Source organism: Bos mutus, chromosome 11 (genome assembly GCF_027580195.1).
Source record: "Bos mutus isolate GX-2022 chromosome 11, NWIPB_WYAK_1.1, whole genome shotgun sequence".
Classification (NCBI taxonomy): Eukaryota; Metazoa; Chordata; class Mammalia; order Artiodactyla; family Bovidae; genus Bos; species Bos mutus.
This window is the reverse complement of record NC_091627.1, coordinates 97531143-97537142: the sequence shown is the minus strand read 5'-3', so window position 1 is coordinate 97537142 and position 6000 is coordinate 97531143.

Here is a 6000-nt window from a genome sequence, read left to right as displayed (position 1 = left end):
AAGAAAACCACTCGCCCAGGACTTAACAGCAAGTAGGTAACAAGCAGCATTTTGTAAAAGGTAAAAATAGTCCTTAACAGGGTGTTTCCCTACGGTAAACCAGTTCTTACTTTGACCATTCTGCCCAGAGCAAAATACAGCCGACATATATAAGAAGAGAAATGGAAAAGCATAGACGAGTTGTTGAAAAGATTATATTTATGCTTTGCTTGGAGTGAAGAAAAGTTTGGGGGAAAGGGACCAAAGAATTTTAAATGGCCTTTTAAGAAAAATACAAGAAGTACGTCTTTCTCCTAACTTTCGGACCTGTGGTCTAGGAAGAAGGGGCCGGTTGCCAGGATTATTAAAGAAACTCTGTGTTGAGCAGTGGAAAGATGTCAGCTTGTGGGTTTCTCTGCCACGGGAGGTTTTGGAGCCCAGCGTTGTCTGGATTTGATGACAGGTAATGACATTAACTAATTACAAAACTAATCGCATTTGGAGCAGTGGAAGCTGGGATCATGATAAGCATAATCGAATCCCTGGCTTCGGGGCTTCAGGAATGGGGGGATAAGCTTTCTCCCTTTGCAAAGCTTGACCAGATGCTTTTCAGAGGCCTTTGTCTGAGTCTTCTGGAAGCTGCAGACACCAGTAAGGGTGGAAACCAGCATTCTGAACCACAGCACCCAGTGGTCTGCTTGGCATTGAGCAAGCACGGGGGTCCCAACTGGCTAAAGATGAGCCTTGCCAACCCCCTGCCATCTGGAGCTCCAACAAGGTTTAATGCCTGGCCCTCCACTTCCTCTCTCTTCCCCCAAAAGCCTGAAGACCCATGCCTCCTGATCCCCCTCACTGGTTGGGTCATCTTGGACAAATTCCAACTCATTGGACCCTCTGTTTCTTCCTCTACAAAGCAGAGATCGAAATATTTGTCCCACTTGCCTCAGCAAATTGACGTGAGGATCCAGTGAAGTAGCATTTACTTTGCGTGTTATGGGCTTCCCTGGTGGCTCAGACGGTAAAGAACCCACCTGCGACACAGGAGACCCAGGTTCAGTCCCTGGGTTGGGAAGATCCGCTGGAGAAGGACATGGCAACCGACTCCAGTATTCTTGCCTGGGAAATCCCATGGACAGAGGAGCCTGGCAGGCTGCAGTCCACAGGGTGGCAAAGAGTCAGACACAATTGAGCAGCTAACAGTTTTCAGGACTGTTACTGGATGGAACTAGTGACCACGGCATTTCCATGGCCCAGCTCCAGGCTCTGCTGATTCCTTAAAGGGCTTGAGATGCTCTGAAGGAGGTCGGCCTCTTCTCTGTCCTCCTCCCAGGGAACCTGGGGAGGAAGAAGGAAGAAAGAAGGTGATGGAGGTGACTGACCGCTAGAAAGGTGTCCGGCTTCTTTATTTTAAAGATTCCCACTTTCCTGATAATTGGGGTCTTCATATCGAAGGTGTTTGGCCTGTAATTTGGCTCCTCCTGTCGTACTTTTTATATTTTATAGCAGTCTGTAGCAAGTGTAACAAGTGTTTCAACACGTGTTGAAAGTGTTCGTTGTTTGGTCGTGTCTGACTCTTTGTGACCCCATGGACTATAGCCCACCAGGCTCCTCTGTCCATGGGATTTCCCAGGCAAGAATACTGGAGTCGGTTGCCATGTCCTTCTCCAGGGGATCTTCCCAACCCAGGGACTGAACCTGGGTCTCCTGTGTCGCAGGTGGGTTCTTCACCATCTGAGCCACCAGGGAAGCCCATAACACGCAAAGTAAATGCTACTTCACTGGATCCTCACGTCAATTTGCTGAGGCAAGTGGGACAAATATTTCGATCTCTGCCTTGTAGAGGAAGAAACAGAGGGTCCAATGAGTTGGAATTTGTCCATGATGGCCCAACCAGTGAGGGGGGTCAGGAGGCATGGGTCTTCTGACTTTTAGGGGAAGAGAGAGGAAGTGGAGGACCAGGCACTTACCTTGTTGGAAAAAACTGTTAGTTGCTCAGTTGTGTCCGACTCTTTGTAACCTCGTAGACTGCAGCCTTGCCAGGCTCTTCTGTCCATGGGATTCTCCAGGCAAGAATACCAGAGTGGGTTACCATTCCCTTCTCCACAGGATCGTCCCAACCCAGGGATCAAACCTGGGTCCCCTGCATTGCAGGCAGATTCTTTACTGTCTGAACCACCAGGGAACCCAACATTCCTGAAGCCCCCATGTAAAACTTGAAATGAAATCCTATATGTCTGTCAGTCACTTGGAAAATGATCTATCCATTCTCTTATCAATTCATCCCCCTCCCCACCAGTTAAAGCCATCCTCTGAGTTCAACTTCACTCTTCAGAAACCAAGCAATCACTTAAGAAAGGGGAAAACATTAAGAGATCCAGATTTCAATTAACTTGGCCATTGATTTTTGTGTAGTTCTGGGGGAGGCATTATTCTTTGGGTAAGATGGGGGGAGGCAAAGAACTCAAAGATTAATGAAGGTTCTAATACGGGCAGTGCCAAGGGCTGGGATATCCGACATCGTGGTCCCCAGGCCCTGTTGAAAAGCAGAAATATTAGGAAATAGTCTGGAAGAGAGGCCTGCTGCTGACCTGCCCGTGACAGTGGTGGGTCTGCTGTTCACTGGGTGAGGAGGGCTTTCTTGTTACATTTTAATGTAATTCCTGTATTTGGTGTTTCACACAATTCCATCATTTTTTAGTTGGTCAAAAAGTATGTACTCATGTAACAATTTAATGTATTAATTTTTGACTGTTCTTCATATCATGTACCTCTCTAGTCAAAGTGATGTTATAAACATTCAGTGACAATGAATCAGTGTTAATCCTAAATCCTTGAGGGCTTCCCTGGTGGTCCAGTGTTTAGGAATCGGCCTGCCAATGCAGGGGGCATGGGTTTGATCCCTGGTCCGTGAACAACTAAGCGCTTGAGCCACAACTACTGAGCCTGTGTTCTAGAGCCGGGAGCCAGAAGTACCGAGCTAGCCCTGTAGAGGCCTCGAGCCACAGCTACTGAGCCTGGAAGCTGCAACTGCTGAGCATGTGTGCTTAGCTACTGAAGCCAGTGCACCCTGGAACCCGTGCTCCGCAACAAGAGAAGCCACTGCAGTGAGGAGCCCTCACACCCCAAGGAAGAGTAGCCCCTGCTCGCTGCAACCAGAGAAAAGCCAGAGCCACAGCAATGAAGAGCCAGTGCAGCCAAAACTAAAATAAATAAATAAATCTTTTAAAAATAAAAATAAATCCTTGATCCTCCACAACGTGCTTGAAAAGACAAACTTTCTGAGTTAAAAGCTCTAACATCTGTTAGGAAGAATTTTTCATGTGGGTTTGGAATCTTTAATTCCCCCCCGCCACTTTATGAACTGCATTGGCTTTTGACCTCCAGACATCTGACTGCAAATATCTTTTCTTGTATTCCCATAGTTCTAGACAATCATTTTTGGAAGACAATAAATGTATTCACTATAGATAAAGATAAATAACATATGTAGCCAAACTTGATTGTTGTAGCTGTAACTGTTTCATAACTGTCACATGCGTATTAACAGGGGACACGAGGTTAGCACGCACACACACACGTGCACGCACACACGTGCACACACTACAGAAATGCCACAGAGGAAACCACTGATACAGATATAATTTTTAATGCGTTGTGTCACTGACTGTCTTCTGGAGGAAAGAGTCTCTGTGAAAATAGATTTAAAACAACAGGCAGTTTAATCAGATAAGTACACCACATCTATCTCTGTCCCCTGGAAATATGATTTCAGCATCATGCCTGGTGGGGAGCTCATTGAAAGACGTGTCTTCTGAGCAGTAGAGTGAAAGCAACTGTCATGAGAAGCTTTTCCAGGGTAAAGGGATCTGCTGGTGTGATGACTGTGGGGAGGAAGATGACGATCGCCTTCATCAATAGGTAAACTGTTGGAACTGAGCAAAGGAAATAAGGTGTAATTGCAAATGATACAGGCTTCCCAGGTGGCAAAAGTGGTAAAGTCGTGCCAATGCAGGAGACATAAGAGACACGAGTGCAATCCCTGGGTCAGGAAGATCCCCTGGAGATGGAAATGGCAACTCGCTCTAGTATTCTTGCCTAGAGAATCCTATGGACAGAGGAGCCCGGCGGGCTACAGTCCGTGGGGTCACAAAGAGTCAGACATGACTGAAGTGACTGAGCACACACGCACCCAGTGTCCCCTCAGGGAAGCGGTTGACCAATCAGAGGTGAGAACTGGCAGGTAAACTTTCTTCCTCCCCTTCCCTCTCCAGATCAGTCTCCCCTGAGACCTCATAGTTCATGCTCTGGAAGAACGCACCTGCATTACTGCCCTGCGGCTGCTGTGACAAGTTACCCCAAACTTGGCGACTCACACAGCAGGCATGTATCCAATCAGCGTCACTGGCCCACACGGACCTCTCAGCAGGGGCCGTACTCTCTCTGGAGACTGGAGGGGAGGGGCCCTTCCTTGCTTCTTTGAGCACCTGGTGAGGCCCACATCCCTTGCCTGGTGATCACTCCATCACTGCCATCTCTGCCTCGTGTTCACACTGCCTTCTTCTCTTCCGTGTATTAAATCTGCCTCTGTCTCTGCCTCTTAAAAGGACAGTTACAACTGGATTTAGGACCTATCCAGATAATCCAGAGCTTTCCAGATCACACTAGAGGTAAAGAACCCTCCTGCCAATGCAGGAGACGCAGGTTCAATCCCTGGATCAGGAAGATCCCCTGGAGGAGTAAATGGCAACAGACTCCAGTATTCTTGCCTGGAGAATCCCATGGACAGAGGAGCCTGGCAGGCTGTAGTCCATGGGGTCGCTGAAGAGTCAGACATGACTGAGCAAGTACACAGATTATCCAAGGTAACTCTCCATCTCAAGATCCTTCATCACAGCCTATTCCTGGATCGAACCTCCACAGAACAGATAGCATATGAGCTTCTCCTCAAGCTCTCCTTTCTGAGGAACTCAAAATAATGCACATAAATCATCAAGAACTTTGCACACGGCAATGGGAGTTATAACAGTAGTAACAATAATAGTTTCCACCGTTTTCAATGAGATTTTACTTTTTTCAGGAGCATTGCTAAATCGCTTAAAAATAGGCTTAGACACTGTGGAAATGGAGGTCATCTATTTCGGTGGAATTTTACACTGTGTTGAAAGATTTATTCCCCCCTCTACAAAACATTTCCTGCGTGGTGACAATTTCTCAGTAGAATACCTGCTAAAAGATTAGAATTAGAAAAAGAAGGGTTTTCCCACAGCAAATGGAAGGGAATTCACTTCATGGCAGGGAAGTTAAATAAATTGGTTAATGCTCACCAATTTCTTAGAGAGGAAAAGTGTTATCTGTATCAATGTTAAATCCTGCAATGAATATGCTTTTTGTGCTGAAACAAATTACGTTTCTGAGAACAGCACCATCCTGGGTCCTAGGAATATTGGAGGAACAAACAGCACAGCTTCAAGAGGGCAAGGGGAGAAGGGGGTGACAGAGGATGAGATGGTTGGATGGCATCACTGACGCCATGGACATGAGTTTGAGTGAGCTCCAGGAGACTGTGAAGGACAGGGAAGCCTGGTGTGCTGAAGTTCACGGGGTTGCAAAGAGTTGGACACAACTGAGCGGCTGAACAACAACAGCATGGTTTAAATGCTGAATTGCAGGATCAGATGCCCTCCTCCAAATTCAGACAGCAGGAGTGTGAGTTACTGATGTGGGAGAAAGAGGAGAATAAGAAGGATTTTCTACTGTACTTCCCAGAGGTCTGTGCAGTTGACAGCTGTACCATGAAAGATTCTGGAGGGTTCACTTTGTTTTATTTTTATGAGGCAACTTTATTTGCACCATTGTTTCAGAGAATCATGTGACTTTTAGGTGCAAGCCTACGTGAAGAGCATAAGTAGCCAACAGAATTGACTATAACTATCAGGGAAAATACTGGCAAATCTCCTACTGGGACACAACACATTCCGTATTACAGTTCAGGCTGCTTCCTCCTCGCACATTTGATAATCA